At 35.3% G+C, this 21,522-nt stretch overlaps 1 protein-coding gene across 10 annotated transcripts in view; it reads left to right on the plus strand.

Annotated features, from left to right (window-relative positions):
- The window catches only part of Bili (FERM domain-containing protein 8 Bili), a 530,804-nt gene that overhangs the window by 246,060 nt on the left and 263,222 nt on the right, over positions 1-21,522 (plus strand). The gene's annotated exons all lie outside the window — the stretch shown is intronic.

Genomic DNA, 21,522 nt, shown 5'->3' on the forward strand with positions numbered 1-21,522 from the left:
GAAAATTTTCTAAAAATCGGGAAGATATTGGTTTCACCCCATTTTGCAAAAATCGAGTTCTCAACAGATCTCGACGTTCTGAGGGTCGAGGAAGCTTCCCCGAACATTTCTACGATGATGTCCGTATGTCTGTATGTATGTGTGGATGTATGTGTGTGTGTGTGGATGTATGTGACCCTCTTATAACTATTAAACTGCTCAACCGATTTGAATAAACTAAACGGCATTCCAAAGGGTTTCATTGCACTTGAATTTCGTGTAAGTTTGGACCCAATCGGACCAGTAGATTTCGAGAAATCTCAAAAATCGTTTTTTTCGAATTTTTTCCAAACGACTTCTAAACCTTGAAGAAACACATCGTTTGCCGCAAACCGGGTCGAAATCGGTTGATTTACTTGCTAGATATCGAAAACTTTCGAAGAGCTCAAAAGCAGTGAAAAAAGCGAAATTTCTAACGTTCAAATTTCGTATGAAATTAGAGGGAAGTTGCAGGGATGGCCCTTGAGGCCAACCGTTTTCCACATTTTTTTTATTCAGTATGTAATGTTTACAATTTCATCATGGAAAGATATACGCAAGAACAACGTTTACAAATAATCGTTCTCCAATTGCAACTTTTTGTGCGCTTTTGCCATGTATGGTTGTAATAATCGTCCACCTGTGCTCGCTATTCGTCGAGTTGTTGAAAATTTCAAGCGTACATTTTATTTGCATAATGTTCAAGTGCCAATAAGACAAAGTACCGCTCGAAGTATCGAAAATATTGCTACCGTTCAAGGCATTCTCAAGAATTGGGACTGTCTCAAACACAACCTGGCGGATTTGAGAAAGGAATTGGGCTTGCATCCGTATAAAATTGAAGCCACTGGACCACCGTAAACGTGAAGAATTTTCCGATTTTGCCTTGGAACAACTTGAAAACGATAACGATTTTTTTGAGACAATCATCTTCCCCCATGAGGTTCACTTTAATCTGAGTGGTGCGGGTAATAAACAGACCTGTCGATTCCGTTGCGAAGAAAATCCACAAATTATTCCTGAACAACCATTACATTCACCTTCTGGTGGAATCATCGGTCCGTACTTCTTTCGAAATGAAGCTGGTTACTGTCAATGGAGAGCGGTATAGATCGATGATATCCAAATTTTAATGGCCGCAAAGGGAAGAAGTTGATATTGGCAACAGCTAGTTTCAATAAGATTTAACACCATTAGACAACTTCTTGTGGGGTTTTTGAAGTCATTGGTATTTAGCAATAAACCAGACGCTCTACAAGCTTAAGAAGTCAATCTTGAACGTGCTATTCATGACATACGACTTGATTTATTGAAAAAAGTACTCGAAAGCTGGTTTTATCGAGTTCCCTCCTGCAAAAGAAGTCGTGGAGACCATTCGAATGATGTTATAGTCAAAATTTAATTGTATCGATTGTACTTCACATTAAATAAAAAAGATTTGAATTTCCTTAACAATTAGTGATTTTTTAAATTATATCACACTTATTGGAAACCCGATATGTCAGGATAACTTGTTTTCGAGTTACAACTGCAGCCAATGTATTATTGAGAAAAATGCGTTCAAAGATAAACTGATAGAGCTGATTATACTGATCGGCTACACTTAAAAATGCTACAACTCAAAAAATTTTATATAATAATTTAAAGTTTTAACATGTTATTTTTTAAAATATAAGCTATCAAAATATGCTAACTCAAAAAAAAAATGTTTTTGAATTTTTACAGCAGGTGAGTCCCTTAATGAAAAATTAATATATTTCGTGTATTGCAGTTTCACAATGCATCAAGAAATTTTTATGAGAACTGGTTCATCAACGCTTAGTTAATACAAATTCAGAACTTAAACCCCAAATGCACCTTCCTACTGTGATCATTTGTACAATATTGTGTTTAGTAACTTAATTCTTAGAGACTTAGTTTTCGTTAGAGTGTCATCGCGTTTTTGGCAGTTTGCAACATAACCTTTTTATTGTATTTATTTTTTAATCCCTGATTGAATACCAAAAATTTAGGATAATTATTTTTTGTACATACGGTCAAATTTGAAACATATTTATATTTTGTAAACCATCAATGCAATCAGACGTGCTTGGTAAGGACAATTTTTATAGGGAAATTTGTTTTACCAACATAATAAACCTCAACATTCCTTGGCAAATTGCACGGTTTAATCAAAGCAACAGTAAGAAATATAAAAAAAAATTAAATTACAATTAGGCAATTGATGATTCCTCAAGGTACAGATTATCTTTACTCCAGTTCCTATTGTGAACTTTTTATCGCAGATATCGGTCAATCTGTAAGATATACATATGTATAATCGAAATTCGGACAGAACACCGAATTTAAGCAAGCGTTCCTTTCATCAGCGGAATACGGCAGATGACGGACCCTGTGGCAAGGCAGACAGCGAGCAAAGAGTCCAGACGAGGCAAGAAGTGGAGACGGCAACGCGAGCGCAAGTTGCAACGTGTTTCATTTTATTGCTTGAACCATTATTAATAAACAAAGTCAAACGGACTTAGCTGACATTATTTGATCTAAGAAGCGGGACTTGTGTATCCACACTGGTGTAGCTGCGCAAAAAAGTATATGTGCATACGTACATACACATAGACACAAGAAATAAGAATTTTTGAACGATCCAAGGATTGAGCAGCGCAAAACGGCATGATTTTGCACAACGGCGCAACGGCAACGTCCTTTGTTCAGAAGAATTGTCAATGCGCAGCGAAATATCAACGTCAGCGTCTTATGAAATAAGACGCACACAAATTAACAAGCAGAACATTGTTCCTCATACGTACAGCGTGCAAGTTCAGATACGCAACGACTAAGTACAGCCATTTTTTATGCACGCAACGATTAAACAGCAGAAAGTTAGCAAGCTCAATTGTACTACGACCGCCGCAAACTTCGGACAAACTTGGCGAAATGAAGCCAATTCAACGTCATTACATCAGCGAGTCAACGAATAAAATTTGGAAAGAGATACACATGCAACGTATAGCAAGTGCAAGAAAAGAGGGCAAGGTACTTAAGAGTACAAACACAAGAAAGCGAAACGAAACGTAAACAAAGAGTAAACATCAACATCGAGTACGAGTAAGGCGACGTAAGCATTTAGTTAGAAGTTAAAGACAAAGGACGGTGAAATCAAAGTGTTAAGATTTCAGTTTTCTACCTATAAACTTTCTATACAGCAAGATGATCAAATTAAATACGCTAAAGGTCACCCAGCTTAATACACTTCTAAGAGGAACCGATTTACCACTGACGGGTACCAAGGCAATCAAGATATTAAACCAACGAAGTAGATGTAATCGGGATTGAAGATGAAAGTTCCAATCCCACAAGTGATCTACAAGTGCAACTCAAGAGTGATCTACAAGTGTAACGAAGACACACCAGGGTCAAGTGTATCAACTTTGGAATTAGTTCAAGATTTAAGAATACCACTACAGAACTGAACTGTCGATTCAGGCTATGATAGGGATTATGCTTAAATTCGACCCTCTAAAGAGTACAATGTCAGCAACACAACTTATAACGCGAACTGAACAATTGCAACAATCCTATGGCTGGAAATAAAACAGAGTCTTGATCACAGATCAACACAAAATTAAAAAGCATGGCCAAATGGTGGCTGGATGCACAGTTCCAGACTTGGTCAGAATTTCTGAACGCATTTAAAGCGAATTTTCCAACAACGAACAATGCAGCGGAGACACATAAATTGTTTATGAAACGAAAACGTAAAAAGGGCAAATATTATATATAGAGTACTTTTACTCTATGTTAACCATAGGCAAGCAAGGTAAGATAGATGACGTATCCATCAACATGCACATTATCAGCGGTCTCAATGATACTGCATTAACTAAGCCATTAGCAACGATGGGTTTTACGAAGACCGAAACTAAATACAATGAAAGGCACACATCAATAAAGTCTTTCAATTGAAACGAGTTGGGACACATGGCAACCGCAACCACAACGGAAACTACAGTGCACGATATTTTCAAAAATGGGTCACGAAGCTAAAATTACAGTAAAAAGTCATCAGTTACAAAGATTATCAATCAACATGAAAACGAAGAGGCTCGTCCAGTTATGAAAATAGTGGAGCATAACGGGAATCGATAAGGGCAGCGTATGCTTTTTGATAAGGGAAACGGAAGCCAAGGGGATGCACACTCAGCAACAATCGACCACATAAAACATGAAGTGACATCCTTGAAGCTGTAACTGTATCAGGTCTTATGTTTAGACCATCCAAATGTAAATTCTTAGCGCAACATGTAAGTTTCTTGGGGCATGATATAGACAGTAAGGGATACGACCAGGAGAAACCAAACTAAAGTAATTGAAGAGTTTTCGAAACCAACAACAACAAAAGCCGTACGACAATTTCTGGGTATAACTGGTTACTTCCGGAAGTTTTTTTTTAAAGAATACAGCATTTTGGCACGACCATTGACTTTGTTACTAAAGAAGAACGCAGAATTTGTTTGGAATGAGCAACAAAACGACGCATTTGAAAAACTTAAAAATCGAATAACAACCCAGCCATTATTAACAATGTAAGACTCAACAAAAGCCCACGAATGCACACGGACTACAATTTCGCAGTAATATCCGAAGTGTTGAAGCATATTTTATTTTAGCCGATAGTCCAATGACGCAGAGGAAATTACGCCAGCCACAAATTAGAAGTTATAGCGATAGTTGAAACATTGCAAAGTTGCCGCATGTATTTGACTGCAACGCCCTTGCGGTCACTAAAGCGACAACACCACTGCTACCGGGATTGGCAGGTGGTAGCTCAAACTACAGGAGTTTGACTCCCAATGCATTCACAGCGCAGATGCAAAAAAAACGTTAGCTGATAGATTAAGCAGATTTCCAACGCTCCCACCTGTAGAACCTACAACGATTGCCGAATCAAATTATCCAGTGGTGGAAATTGCCAACGATTGGGTATCGGCGATGCAAAGACAAGACGAGACATTAAAATAAAAAATCGAAGTTTTAAACGGAAAAGAAGCATTTAACGCACGCCAACTGAAAGATTTTTTTCTTTTTTTTATTGAATATTTCCTTAAAAAATTTACAATAATATATACAAATCTTAAGACTAATTTTAAGAATTAGAGTTAGCATCAGCGTGTTAACATTTATGTATTTAAATCTTACAATATATATTAATTTTCAATAATAACCGTTAGTGGGGGTATCGAGCGAGGCTCAATGTGTCACTTCGTTTTAACCTCTGAATCGACGTATTTGATGGCGTATTTTTTAATTTCTTCTTGAATTGTAGGAATGGTGAGATCTCAATATATATTTTCGTTACGAATATACCATGGATTACAGACAATTTGTCGCAAAAGCCTAGACTGTCTTCTTTGCAATTTCTGGACATTAGACTCGCAAGCACTGCCCCAAAACTGAATGCCGTAGGTCCATATCGGCTTATAATGCACTTTTATAGAAGAACCTTGTGTACAAGATATAGTGTTGATTTAGGACCAATTATCCAGTGCATTTGAGTGGATTTCAGCTTAATGGCCGCTAATTTGGACTCGATATGACGAGACCATGTTAGACGCAATGTTATTTATTTTTAATTGTGGGCACCCTTGTCTTCTGAGTATGAAGGTTACATGACCACACTTAGTTGGATTAACTTTTATTCTCCACTTTTCTAACCATTTTTCTAAATCGTATATGTGCGATATTGTGTTGATGCTACCTTTGGATCCTTGTTGACGCTTATAAATGCGGTGGCGTCTGCATATTTTGATGTGTCTGTGTTTGGATTTGTGGGAATATGGGTGCGTTCGAGATGGCAATCACGACAGCAGTGCTGCAAATTTGTGAAAGTATCACGTTCTGCGTGAATTTTTGGCAACACTTGCAACAGCATCACGTTCTGCTGTCATTTTTTGCACGCAATTTATGCAAATTATCGGCCACACTAAATTTTTGTCTGCACATCCGCAGAGTATCAGAAAATATGCAACACAATAGCTGTACTGTTGCAATTATTTCATAGCTTGAACGCACTCCATCTAATGTATAAATTAAATATAGGAGAGGGCCTAATATGCTTCCTTGGGGGACACCTGCAAGGTTTTTTTTGTTGAGGATAGTTCTTCCTTTAATCTAAACTTAAAAGTTCTATCAGTTAAATAGCTTTTGAGAAGTTTGTGTGTGTTCTCGGGTATCAGTCGAATTATTTTGCTGATCAGCCCTTCGTGCCAAACCTTATCGAATGCCTGGGATATGTCAATAAAGAAAGCTGAACTATACTGCTTCTTTTCAAAAGCCGATCTAATGATAGGGACGATTCTGTGTACCTGTTTAATAGTACCGTGATTAGCTCGAAATCCAAACTGATGTTCAGGGATTATTTGTCGCTCATGGAGGAACGGAGCTAAACTTTGGAGAAAAAACTTTTGATAATATTGGGAGCAATATGATGTTATTTGACTAGCGTCTTTTCCCGTCTTGGGAATCATAACAGTTTTAGAAATCTTCCAAGATGGTGGGAAATAACAAACTCTTAATATTGCGATAAAAATGAATAGTAAAATTCTTATAGCATAATTGGGTAAATTGGTTATCATTAATCCTGTAATGCCATCTGGCTCTGCCGACTTTTTCACGTCAAGGCTTTTAAAAACGGCCTGTACTCATGGAGGAACGGCCTGTACGTGAGAAAGCCGAAATGTGTTAACAATATTACTTACATATATTTGGTGGGCTGATATGAGCATTTGTGTCGTGTGGTGTGGATACCTTCTCCAGATTGTTTGCAAAAGCGTTAACTTTTTCGCTGGGGGTTTTGGCCCAAGTGTGATTTTCTAATCTCAAAGGCGATTCGTGAGTGATAGGACAATTCATGTGGCTTACGGCTTTCCACAGACTATAATTTGTATTCTTTGTTGTATCTAAATTCTGAAGGTAGTTTGCGAGTTCGGATTTTCATTTCAGCTGCAGCATGTTTCGCAGTAACGTAGTACCAGTGTTGTCAAAGCCAATTCATCAAAATCCCCAAAAATCCTGATCGAATTCTCCAAATTTGGGGATAAAAATCCGCTGATTCCCCACAAATTCCCCTCAAAATTTTTTTATAAAATGAAACAATAATCAATAATTTAAATAATATTTATTGTTTATCTCTTATATTTTTTTCCATATATTAGTCGAAAGCATTTTGTTCGAAGGGTTAAACTTGACACTGCCGCCCAGTTTTTTAATCCCTTCCCTTGTCATTAATGATACTACAGTATCTGAATTTAATCTACTGCGGTTTTCAGTTTTTAAATTTTTAAGGACACTAAATTTGCGCTCGACTGATGCATTTGAAAAAGGCAATATCAGCAATAATGAAATAACAATTTTCATGTTTGAAAACAGGTACTCTCCCTCAGCGTTTTTCATGCAAAACGATCACGTCACGATTATACTTAATGATTTAAAAAAATGTTGTTATCGATAATAAACGATGAAATATTTTCCGAATAGAATATGATGTCAAAATCCCCGCATTTTCCTCACATAATGCCAATCCGCAATAAATCCCCAACCAACTTGAAATTCCCCGCAGTTTGGGGAATCCCCCACAGGTTGGCAACGCTGCGTAGTACATCTATTCAGCTTCGCCTGTAGGAGAGGAGAGCGACTATTTTGCCACTGCCTTCTAAGAATTCTTTTTTCTCTTACAAGAGCCTGAATATCAGCACAGAATTGATAAGAAGTTTTTCTTAGACCAATCATCACCGGCGTTGCCACTTTCGCCGCCAAAGTCATGATTTCAGTGAGGACCTCGAAAGCGGACTGAATGTTTAAGGGTGGAACTTAGATACATATTGTATTTTAACCAGTCCTTGTTTCTGTTTGTGTAGGAATACAACTGTTCACGTGGTTTGATAAAATTGTCTGTGAGTGATCAGATGTTAAGTCGTATGATGAAGTAACTGTGTACTCGTTGTGTTCTTCCACTTGGATGCTTAGTATCATAGGTGTAATTTGATTCTTAAGCAGTTTTTTTTATCGGCAAAGTGAGTTTCCAAGACCAGAAGTATGTCGATACCTTCTGTGTGCAAAAATTGTTCAATTTCAAGTCTATGTTGGGATAGCCCATTCGCGTTCCAGTAACATATTTTCAGTTGGTTTATTTTTTACTAAGTATTACTTGCAGAAGCATGTTTTGAGTTTTCATCATCTCCTGGAACATACTCTGCATATTAGACATAAAACTATTTATTGTCAGTATGAGGTTATCGATTGAGGTCGAATTACTATTAGCCTGTGGACCATCTTTTACAAATTGGCGTAAAAAATTTTTGTGCGTTTAAATCATTTTGCTTGCCACTAAAATGTGGCATTTGTACATCTGTCCTTAATGCTTCAATGTTGCCATCCTTAGCTGTTTCACCTTGTGTAGTTGTTGAGAGCCCTTGGGGCTAGTTTTGCATTTGGTAATAGTAATATTGTATATCTATCCATACCTGTTTGCGCTTGATGTTGAGCTACTGCTGATCTTATTGGGGTGTTGGATTTTTAGTCAGCTTTTATCTGTTTTACTTCACTATTCGATTCTAATTTTTTTACACTCATACATGCGGATAATGAGCTTCTACGTTCTGGCCGAGCTGTCAAGTAAGGACGGCCATGAAGTTTTTTATTTTTATTTATGTTTATTGTTTCACTTTATACCTTAGTTTTGTTCGTTTATAAGGGAGTTACTGTTTTCTAGCTCGTCTACATGTATTTGCTGTTTTTTCTGTTGTTGTTGCTGCTGTGTGCTGCCAACCTATTTACTTATGAAGTGGTCTACAGGCATTTTTATAACTTAGAGATTTTCAGTTTATTATTATTATTAACTTTTTATTTGGCAGCTTTATTCTTCCCTAACAATTGCAGCAGGAGAAAATTGATACATACTTGTAGGCTGACACGTTTTTGATGTGATCAGCTGTTTTTTTATTTCTCGCACCAAAAGTAAAATTTATTTTGTTTTTGCTGCTCTATACAGGAGAGTTACACAAAGATTGTTTTTGATTTAAAATATTAACATTGCAGTTCGACTGATTCCAAAGCTAAATTCTTGCTAGAGTCTCTATCTCTTTAGCCTTTTTTTTGTATGTACATACGTTTCTGTCAACTGGACTCGACCAGAAAAGCGCACAAAATTACGTAGCAAATTTATACACGACCATATTCAGTACAACTAGTGACAATGGACTGAACTGAAAGATGACTACATATGGCAATGTCAGCGGTTATATCGCAAAGTGCAGGAAAACAAATGACTAGTGGTCCAAGGACTATATTGCATCGTGTCCAGAATGTTGCATTAACAAGGCATCGGATGGCAAGAAGGAAGCACAGCTCCATGTTAGTGAAATGGTGCCAATACTATTAAGATGATTAGATTAAGCATGTCAAAGTAGCAGTGCCCACACCCCACGTCAACGGTTCAGCTGAGCATGTCAATAAGACAGTTTTGGCATCGTTCAAATGCAGCATCAAAGCCGATAAAGAATGGGACGAAGCAGTACCGCTACTTCAATGGCGCATAAACTTCCAAAGCAATGCAACTAAGAAACAAAGGCCCAATAGCTTAGTTTTCAACTATAAACTACGCGACGTTACAATGAATCGATTAATCCAAGCTATCACAGATGACGACGACGATGGGAAAACTCAACATGAAGACTTCCGACTGATATCAGCAGCTGAACGAATTAACATAGAAAGGGTTAAATGGAAACAACGATTCGACACCAAAAATCATTAACCGAGCCAGTATAACGAGGGAGATCTCATAGTAGTGACACGTACCTCCGCCAACTGGTACATCTCATAAGCTTGATCCGACATACAAAGGTCCGCATTTTTTAACGAAGGTTTTACCCAACGATCGTTACGTGGTAGAAGATCTGCCAGATATACCGAACCAGCGCTAACTCCTGCGCTTACGAACAACAACATGAAGTGTGCTTTAAGAATCACGGATGATGATTACGAAACAACATTTTCACTTAACAGCATCAACGACGACGCCCACGCAAAATCGTTCCGTCGAGACGAACCATCAGGAGTGGCGGAGCTGTCAACGTTAGACGGCAATACGGCAGATGACAGACGGTGTGGCAAGGAAAACATCGAGTAGAGTGTCGAGACGAGGCAACAAGTGGAGACAGACAAAGCGAGCGCGAGTTGTTTGAACTATTATTAATAAAGAAAATAAAACGAGTATAGCTAACTTTATTTAATTTACAGGAGTAATAGTCGTTGATTTTTTTATATCTTTCACTATGTAACCAATGCCACAAGCGATTGCTTGTGTGCCAGTATGCATTCATCGCAAATGATAATTTAACACTGTTTCAGCATTGTGGCCATGGACGATTGATGGTGTTCTTATGTTGTACACTGTTTTTTGATCATACCTCAACAAAAAGTAGCCAAATAAGGAACGTTTTGCCAGATAAACCTGGTGCATCCAATAAAAAATCCCTTTTACCCTGCCGAAACTGCCAGCATAATACGGTCGTAAATTGTTTTTTTTTTCATCACTAAGTAGTTGAGTAGTGGAACCAGAGAACTTAGAAGAACGAGAAGGTGCAAACTGAATTTTGTATGATGCTCGATTGGACGGCTAACAGAGCTGAAAAATTGAGATCAAGGAGTTCACCAATTTCTGTAGTATTTGCTGTTATTTAACAGAAATGAGAATTTATAACAACGTTCTCTGACAAAATACGTATCTACCAACATAAAGAGAAAAATTAAATACTTTGAACAAAAAATAAAAATTCCACTCCACATATGAATGATTATTTTTTGCCATATAAACGATTTTTATGATGAAAAATTGATAAAATATGATTATTTTGCACGCATGATAAAATGTGAAAGATTATGCAAAAAACAATATATTTTACTTTTTTTTAATAATTTTCTACTTTCAATTGTTACAGAATTAATAATTTATGTATGTACATATGTACATCAATATATTATATTATTGTATATACAATTGCATTGTAGATTTGATCATCTCCAATTAAGGCTCCAGGGTGAGCTAATTCTGCTCGAACTAAAATTCTAAGGGATGTACCCACTATTCCTGCTCAGGCCCCGAAAATGAAGTATAACGTTCCGATATCTTTGTGGTTTGTTGAAAATAGCCATTGTCGCGATTGAATGGCTGAAGTTTAGGCGATAGACTGTAAGTCTATCTATAAGAATTTATTATATGTATGTACAAATATGCGTATGAGATTGCAAAATAAGTAATGTATACGCAAATCTACATATATACATATATATGCGTAGAAAAATACATATCAATATGGCAGCCAAATTGATGAATCCTAAATTTGTAGTAAATCACACAACAACAACATTTTCATTCATGAACCCTGGCACACATGCAAAAAGCTAAGTCGTTTCATTCATAAAAGAAAACGCCTTACACATCTCCCCGAGCATGCGTTTGCCAACAAGCGTTTTTTCGCGACGATGGCAAAAGCTAGAAATCATAGATCGAACAACTTTGAAAGTGACAACCCTGCAAGCCCACAAAACACAGAAAAAAATGACAAAAGTGGCAACAAAGCTTTTATCGATTTAAAATATTTTACAATTCTAAAATGTTTTTCCGTGACTCGCAAAAATCTGCGTCAATATGTATGCATGCTCATATATAAACACATATTTACGATGATTTGTGGGCAAAGCTGTTAAAGCGGCAAGGGAAGCAGTGACAATCGGCGAGCGTTCGTTTATTTTTCGGCACATCTCGGATTTTCTACCAACAACACAATGTTGTGACGCTTTGTCGTCGCGTTAGTCCTTCGACAGATTGACTCTTTGACATAAAAGCAAAAAACGTGAGCTTCGATCAACGGAGATTTCACATGAATTAATGAGTGTACATATCTACATACATACATATGTTGTTTATAGACAAATTTACAAATATTTTTCTTTCATATTCAAATGACGACGGCAAAACACAATTCTGTACTTTTATGACTCCATTTTGGTGTCAAGTACATGAATTATTTTAAGAAATATATCAAAATACTTTATTAGTAATAATTTAAATTAAAAATTAATTAATAATTTAATTTTTTTATTTTGATATATTTCTCATAATAAAGTAAAAATGAATTAACATAAAATAATTTAAAAAATAATAAAGAATAGTTCAATAAAAGGGAATATATTTCAAATGGCATATCAATATTCCCAGTTTGGCATACATACATATTATATTCTCTTCAATATTCGCCGATTGGTTATGTTAAGAGAGCTATACGTGTACAGATTCACTGCTGTTATAAAAGCGAAAAATGTTATTTGTTTCTCTTGCGTGTGAGGTGAACTCCTTTATAAAATTTTTCAAATGTTCGCTGTTGAACCTGCACCTTCTCGTTCTTCTAAGTTCTCTGGTTCATCTACGTTCTCTGCATTCATAAGGAAATCATGTATAAGCAGAGAACTTAAAACAACGAGAAGGTGCAGTTTTGACAGCGAACAATTTCACAGCGGTGAATCTAAAAACATACGCTCTCTTAACATAACCAACCGACGAAAATTGAAGAGAATATAATATATAAGCAAAACTGGCAAGATTGATATGCCATTTGAAATATATTCCCTTTTATTGAACTATTATTTATTATTATTTTATGTTAATTAATTTTTACTTTATTGTGAGTTATTAATAATAATTTAAAAATATTTTGATATATTTCTTAAAATCATTCATTTACTTGACACCATTATGGAGTCACAAAAGTACAGAATTGTGTTTTGCCGTCGGAATTTCACATTCATGCTTCAACTTTTCTTTTCAAATGCATGTGTAAAAGTAATTATGTACGTAAATATGTACTTACATATATTATGTCGTTTGCACATTTGTATGGATTTGTATGTATATATGTACACTCAATTCTTCATGTGAAATCTCCGTTGAGACGTTTTTTGCTTTTATGTCAAAGAATCAATCTGTCGAAGGACTGACGCGACGACAAAGCGTCACAACATTGTGTTGTTGGTAGAAAATCCGAGATGTGCCGAAAAATAAACGAACTCTCGCCGATTGTTATCGCTTCCCTTGCCGCTCTAACAGCTTTGCCCACAAATCATTGTAGGTATGTATGTTTTTATATGTACATGCATACATATTGACGAAGATTTTTGCCAGCCACGGAAAAATATTTTAGAATTGTGAAATATTTTAAATCGACAAAAGCTTTGTTGCCATTTTTTTCATTGTTTTCTGTGTTGCAGGGTTGTCACTTTTCCCTTCTATAGGGAACATCAGAAAGATGTCCAATTTATGATTTCTAGCTTTTGCCATCGTCGCAAAAAGACGCTTGTTGGCAAACGCCTGCTCGGGGAGATGTGTAAGGCGTTTGCTTTTATGAATGAAACGACTTAGCTTATTGCTTGGGCGCCAGCGTTCATGAATGATAATGTTGTTGGTGTGTGATGTACTACAAATTTAGGATTTGTAAATTTGGCTGCCATATTGATTTATGGTGCTGATGCTATTTTAGACAATTGTTGTTTTTGTACTTTACTTATTTTGCGCGGTCATACGCATATTTGTACATATATACTTACATATAGAGCAGTGCGCTCACATGTATTTATTGATAATTGATAATATATTATTATATTATATAATATAACATATTGATGTACATATGTACATACATAAATTATTAATTCTGTAACAATTGAAATTAGAAAATTATGAAAAGAGTAAAATATAATTTTTTGCATAATCTTTCACATTTTATCAATGTAGCATTTGTGCAAAAAAATCATATTTTATCAATTTTTCATCATAAAAATCGTTTATATGGCAAAAAATAATAATGCATATGTGAAGTGGCATTTGTATTTTTTGTTTGAGGTATTTAATTTTTCTCTTTACGTTGGGAGATACGTATTTTGTCAGAGAACGTTGTTATAAATTCTCATTTCTGTTAAATAACAGCAAATATTACAGAAAATGGTGAACTCCTTGATCTCAATTTTTCAGCCAACCAATCGAGCATCATACAAAATTCAATTTGCACCTTCTCGTTGTTTTACGTTCTCTGGTATAAGCTCATCGCTGGTGATTCAAACTGGTTCTCTGTCGCTGATTTGAAGACCAACCAGAGTAACGGATGAAAGTAAAAAGGCTATGAATTTTTGACTTTCTTGATTGAGATATATTTATTTATTATATATATAACATTTTTTGATTGCTGAATACTGACTGCTGGATGGTCATCGGTTTGCTACAGGGTGGTCATTCATTTACATTCGGACTTTCCTGACCAACTTGAGCGACCTCGCTCAATTCGTTATTGTCGATATCTTCTTCTTCTTGATCGTCGTCTTCTGGTAACTAACACCAGCATTTTAATTTGTCGATTGAATAAACAGAAGAATGATGATTTCTAGTTCGTCTAGTTTGGGGAAAATCTTCGAATCGTGGCTCGAGTTTTCTTTGAATCGTGCCTCGAGTTTTCTTGACATGCCTGCATTTTTTATCGGTAGAGTTCGTCGGTAACAGCATTGACAACATTGTACGATTTGTTGTTTCTGCATGACCGTTTGCTCTCGGTGTCCACACTGCCGTAAGAATGTATTTTAGGTCATTTTCGAAACAGTACTTTTCGAACTCGCGGGACGTAAATGGGGAACCTCTGTCCGTCACGATACGTAATGGCATACCTACATAACTACTTGCTTCATTTAATGCTTCGATTACGTACCTCGTTGATCTATTTTTTACAGGACATTTAACATTGTAAATTTTGTAAACGAATAGATAGATAACCAGGATATGTTCCTTTGCTTTTGAGCTTTTTCGAAATGGGCCGAAATGATCCATATGAATAGTTTTGAACGGAATCGGTTTTATTTCGTCGTAATGATACTGCATTTCGGTTTTCCCACCTTTACGTTTATTGTACGCACAATCCATACACGATAAAATGAATTGTTTGACGAAGTTGCGCATTCGTGGAAAACATGTAAGATTTCAATCGTTCTCACGTTTTTTCGACACCCATGTGTCCTGCTTTTGTATGACAATCTTGAGCCACTTTATAGCGTAGTGCTCGCGGTACAACCCATGGAAGTGCGTCGTCAATTTATCGCAAAAGTCTTCCGTTCTGCAATATATACTCTTTATCTTCAACTTTACTATTTGTTTTAAATTTGTGTATTGTGTACAATTTTACATATGCGCTCATCTTGTAATTGCATACTGAAAAGCCAGTCATCCTAATCGATAGCTGCTTTATCAGTACGCAAATCTGTTACTTCGATTGTTTGTGATTCTTCATACGGAGTTCGGCTCAGAGCATCCACATGTTCCATGCGACTGCCCGGTCGATATTCTAATCCGATTTCAAAATCCTGGACTCGTAGCCACCATCTTTCAATCCGTGGTATAAGCTATTTTTTTTGCATAGTCGTTCTTAATGCGCTACAGTCTGTTTTGACTGTAATCTTTTTACCGTAGATATAATATCGGAAACGTTCTAGAGACTCTACAACAGTCAGAGTCTCGAGTTCATAACTGTGAAACTTCCGTTCGTCAATGCTAGTGGCTTTACTATAATACGCTACCGGTTTAAAATCATCTTTTTCGCGCTGTAATAATACGCCTGCCTGTAATAATATGCTGCTAGTACTGCTCGTGACGCTAATTTGGATTCTAATTGTTCAAATGCGGCTTCTTGTGTTTTTGTCCACTCAAACTTTTCGTTTTTGCGAAGTAGTTGCGTAGTGGTTCCGAAATTATAGCGTATCCGGGGACAAATTTTCTAAAATAACCTCTTAAACCTAAAAACCGTCGTCTATCAGCCACATTAGCTGGTGTAGGAAATTTTGATACGGCCTGCGTTTTGATTTTACAAGGTAAAATACCTTTTGGCGTCAACTCATGAACCAGAATGTAATCGTACTTTTCATAAATTCACATTTTCTGATATTTAGGGCTAAGCCCGCATTTCGCAAAGCTGTTAAAACTCTGCTTAACTTTTCTAACCTTTTCTCGAACGTTTGACTACCTATTAAAATGTCATCCATGTAAATTATAAGGTCATCTTCGTGTACTTGTTCTTTAATTTTTAGCATTAAGCGTTGATAAACAATTGGCGCATTTTTTAACCCAAAAGGCATGCGCTTCAATTCATACAAGTTATGAAAGCTATGTATTTTCGACTACCAGGTGCGATTGGGATCTGATAATATCCACTATTCAAACCTAATATCTGAAATATATATATAATGTTTAGCTTGGTGCAATTGTTCTTCTATATTTGGAACAGGAAAATTTTCTTTTTCAGTTATTGAATTCAACCGATGGTAATATATGCAAAGTCTATCGCTTCCATTTTTCTTTTTAACTAATACAACAGGGCTTGGGAATTCTGATGAGGATTATGTTATAATATCGTTACCTTCAAGGTCTTTGATCATTTGTGCTACTATTATTCGCGTTAATAGTATTTTCAATTCCATTTGCCATTCAATCCGTCTGAGAACACATCATTGTACTCTTTTAGTAAGTTTTGAAGTTTTAGTCGCTGATCTTCTTCACTCACATTTTCCGTTAATTTGGTCATCCACTCATCATTAGGAAAAACAGCACCATAATGACAATCAGCTATGAACTTAGATTCACCATTTTGCACCGTGAACAATAAACCTTTACGCCCTATCAGAGAATGTTAATGAATAGAGAAGGAGCAAATGTTAACTGAAATCTTTTTGAGTACTAATTTGTAATTCCACATGAGGGAACATCGAAAAATATAACTTCGAAAAAGAAAAATACACCACACAATATGCGAAATGCTATAAATAGACACAACGAATATTCCTATATGAAAAATCGTTGCGCATACCTATTTATATTTATGTTTTCAATTTCTATGATATGACAAATTTATAATTATGAAAAGCCTTCTAAATTAAAAATCTGTATTATCGGTAAAAACCCCAGAATTCATAATAAAATAAACATTTAATAGGCTAGTTTTCCAACTTATGTATGTGCGTTGAGTGAGTAATTGCTTATTGAACAAAAGATAACATTAAAACAGTGGCTAAGCGGCCGCGTTTCCACTTTTGTGGTGGCTGAGGTCGTAAGCGAGAAGGGGTTAAGCACAATCCGAATACGAGCCTATACGTTCGAATCTAAAACTGAAATTTTATTTAATTTTTTTATTTTATTAATTGGAGTCTAAGCATATCATAATTCAATTTCTTTAATAGCATATTTAACTTCCTGAGATAATCAACATATCTCAGGAAAATATGTTCATATGTTTGGGTTTATTGCATATTTCCTTATTATACGTATTTACACAAATGTGATAATCACACATACATTCTTAAATACATGTAGGCTGATGCTTGCTTCTTCTTGCGCCGCACAAGCAATTACTTTTGTCTACGCTTTTTGCTTTTTACGAGTTGAACGATCGCAGGCAAGGAGGGATTGGGGCGCACTGCCACATAATTATTTCAGATATATATTTTATTTATCGAATTTAGTTTAAAAACGATTATAGGTATGAATTTATGTGTATTTATATATATATATATATAATATATATTATATTACGAAAATACTTAATAAATGCATCAATATTTCAATACAAATTAAGCAACATATTAATATATTATGGCCCTCACTTGACACGCCTATGTGCATGGTGGCAAGCCAACAAAATAACGGCGAGTTCGCGCGGACATTGTGTTGTTGAAAAAAACCAAATGAGGACTTTGCCGACAAACATACATATGTATATACATACATACATACATATATGAGCTCGCATACATATTGACACCAAATTGTGTGAATCGTCGCGGAGTTGACAAAATTTGTTTGTACCGACAATTTTGCGACAATGTCAGTCTTTTGCCCTTTTTGCAGTGGTTTGCTATTGAAAGTTGACTTATGCTCTTTTGAAATATTGCGATTACCAATTGGGCTGCATTTTCATAGCGTCGTATTTAGATAAAATGGGCTAAATCGAAAAACTATGAAACAATGATAATAAGTAAACATGTAAAAGTACTATATGCAGTGTGCATAGAATATATAGAAGTAGTTAAAGATTTCTTATGAATGGCAATTTTATATAAATTTTATAATTTAATGCCATATATAGTGCATAATATGCAAAAATATAAATATTATTTAAACTCGCTAATAGGTCATGTTGCCAATTCTCCTTTCTGAAGGGGCCATCAGACAAATTCTTCAATTTCTGATTTTTAGCATCGTCGTGAGGAGGCAGCTTGTGGGCAAAATACAAATGCGAGGGGAATGGTAGGATCAGTTGTAAAATTGAAACTTCTTCAATTTTACTGAATACTTCAAATTCAATTTCATTCATTCATTTATTTAAAATTTCGCATATGCGTAGGAATTCTATATGAAAACCAAATGTGGCTTACCAGGCGCACAGAAAAAATAGCGCGGCGCAGAGTTATGAACGAGCGCACTTTGCTTTGAAGCAGACGCACGTTCCTTATGAATGAATTTGTTGTCGTTGTAATATGAAATACTTAGAAAATATGCCGCGACTTCGCTTGAATTTTATTGGCCGATGATGGTGCGTCTACGTTTTTTTGTCACTTGTGCGAATGTTTGATTTTTTGCGAAAAACATATTGAGGGACATACATATGTACATATGTGTACATATATGCAAATATATTTGGACATGCGAATGAAGGAAGGCAATTTCAAGAATATTCACATATAGCCATATGAACATTTGAAGCAAGTAAACAGCAATAGCTGTTTGAGTTCACAGATTAGACAAAGCGGCTAGAATGTTGTCTGTGGTGCTGCTTGTATAGCAGACTTGTTTATTGCAACGTGAAATATTTTGCCTAAGTTCAAATAGTATCAGATATTTTTTTATACTCTTTTTTTATTTTTATAATCCTTTTTTATTAAATGATATTTTAATTCTATTTTCATATTATTTCCCTCATTATTTATATTTTCTTGTCGGAAGTCAATTACTTTCATTTTTATTATTTAAATTTTTGTTTATGCGCATATCAAAGAACATCTGTGCATATGTATGTGTATACATTTTGCTTATAGAGTGGTGTAGTTGTGGTGAAATTTTATTTTCCAATTTGCGCGTTTTCGATGTTCCTCCATCGTAATTAACATTTTAGTACTGCTAACATTTGCTCCTTCTCTATTCATTTACGTTCTACACCACTATATAAGCAAAATGCATATACATACATACATATGCACAGATGTTCTTTGATTTGCGCATAAACAAAAATTGAAATAGTAAAAACGAAAGTAATTTACTTCCGACAAGAAAATATAAATAATAAGGGAAATAATATTAAAATAGAATTAAAATATCATTCAATAAAAAAGGGTTATAAAAATATGATAGGAGTTGAACTTAGGCAAAATATTTTACATTGCAATAAACAAGTCTGCTATGCAAGCTGCACCACAGATATTATTCAGCCTACTTTGTCTAATCTGTGAACTCAAACAGCTATTGCTGTTTACTTGCTTCAATGTTCATATGTATATATGTGAATATTCTTGAAATTGCCTTCCTTCATTCGCATGTCGAAATATATTTGCATATATGTACACATATGTACATATGTATGTACCTCACTATGTCTTTCGCAAAAAATCAAACATTTGCGCAAGTGACAAAAAAACGTAGACGCGCCATCATCGACCAATAATATTGAAGCGAACTCGCGGCTTATCTTCTAAGTATTTTTTATTACAACGACAACAAATTCATTCATAAGGAACGTGCGTCTGCTTCAAAGCAAAGTGCGTTCGTTCATAACTCTGCACCGCGCTATTTTTTCTGTGCGCCTGGTAAACCACATTTGGTTTTCATATAGAATTCCTACCGCAAATGCGCGAAAATAAAAATGAATGAAATTGAATTTGAATGTCTTCAGTAAAATTGAAGAATCAGCAAAATTTCAATTTTACAATTTGTATCACTGAAAATCCTACCATCCCCCTCGCATTTGTATGTTGCTCACAAGCTGCTGCCTCACAACATTTGCTAAAAATCAGAAATTGAAGAATTTGTCTGGTGTTCCCTTCAGAAAGGAGAGTTCGCGCGGACATTGTGTTGTTGAAAAAAACCAAATGACGATTTTGTCGACAAACATATACATATATATATACATATGAGCTCGCATACATATTGACGCCGAATTTTGCGCATCGTGGCGGAGTTGATAAAATTTGTTTCAATCGACAATTTTACGACAATGTCGATCGGCTATGTTGTCTCGTTTGTCCTTTTTGCAGGGCTTTGCTGTTGAAAATTGACTTATGCTCTTTTGAAATAGTGCGATTACCGATTGGGCTGCATTTTCATAGCGTCGTATTTAGATAAAATGAGCTAAATCGACAAACTATGAAATAATGATAATAAGTAAACATATAAAAGTACTATATGGACTGTGCTTAGAATATATAGAAGTAGTTAATGATTTCATATGAATGGCAATTTTATATAAATTTTGTAATTTAATGCCATAAATAGTGCATAATATGCAAAAATATAAATATTATTTAAACTAAGAGGTCATGTTGCCAATTCTCCTTTTTGAAGTGAACATCAGACAAATTCTTCAATTTCTGATTTTTAGCAAATGTTGTGAGGAAGCAGCTTGTTGGCAATATACAAACGCGAGGGGGATGGTAGGATTTTCAGTGATACAAATTGTAAAATTGAAATTTTGCTGATTCTTCAATTTTACTGAAGACATTCAAATTCAATTTCATTCATTTTTATTTTCGCGCATTTGCGGTAGGAATTCTATATGAAAACCAAATGTGGTTTACCAGGCGCACAGAAAATATAGCGCGGCGCAGAGTTATTAACGAGCGCACTTTGCTTTGAAGCAGACGCACGTTCCTTATGAATGAATTTGTTGTCGTTGTAATATAAAATACTTAGAAAATATGCCGCGAGTTCGCTTGAATATTATTGGTCGATGATGGTGCGTCTACGTTTTTTTGTCACTTGCGCGAATGTTTGATTTTTTGCGAAAGACATATTGAGGGACATACATATGTACATATGTGTACATATATGCAAATATATTTGGACATGCGAATGAAGGAAGGCAATTTCAAGAATATTCACATATAGACATATGAACATTGAAGCAAGTAAACAATAATAGCTGTTTGAGTTCACAGATTAGACATGAAAGATTGAATATTGTCTGTGGTGCTGCTTGTATAGCAGACTTGTTTATTGCAACGCGAAATATTTTGCCTAAGTTCAAATCCTATCATATTTTATATAGTCCTTTTTTATTTTTAAAACCCTTGTTTATGAAATGATATTTGAATTCTATTTTAATATTATTTCCCTGATTATTAATATTTTCCTGTCAGAAGTCAATTACTTTC

Source organism: Bactrocera oleae, chromosome 2 (genome assembly GCF_042242935.1).
Source record: "Bactrocera oleae isolate idBacOlea1 chromosome 2, idBacOlea1, whole genome shotgun sequence".
Taxonomy (NCBI): domain Eukaryota; kingdom Metazoa; phylum Arthropoda; class Insecta; order Diptera; family Tephritidae; genus Bactrocera; species Bactrocera oleae.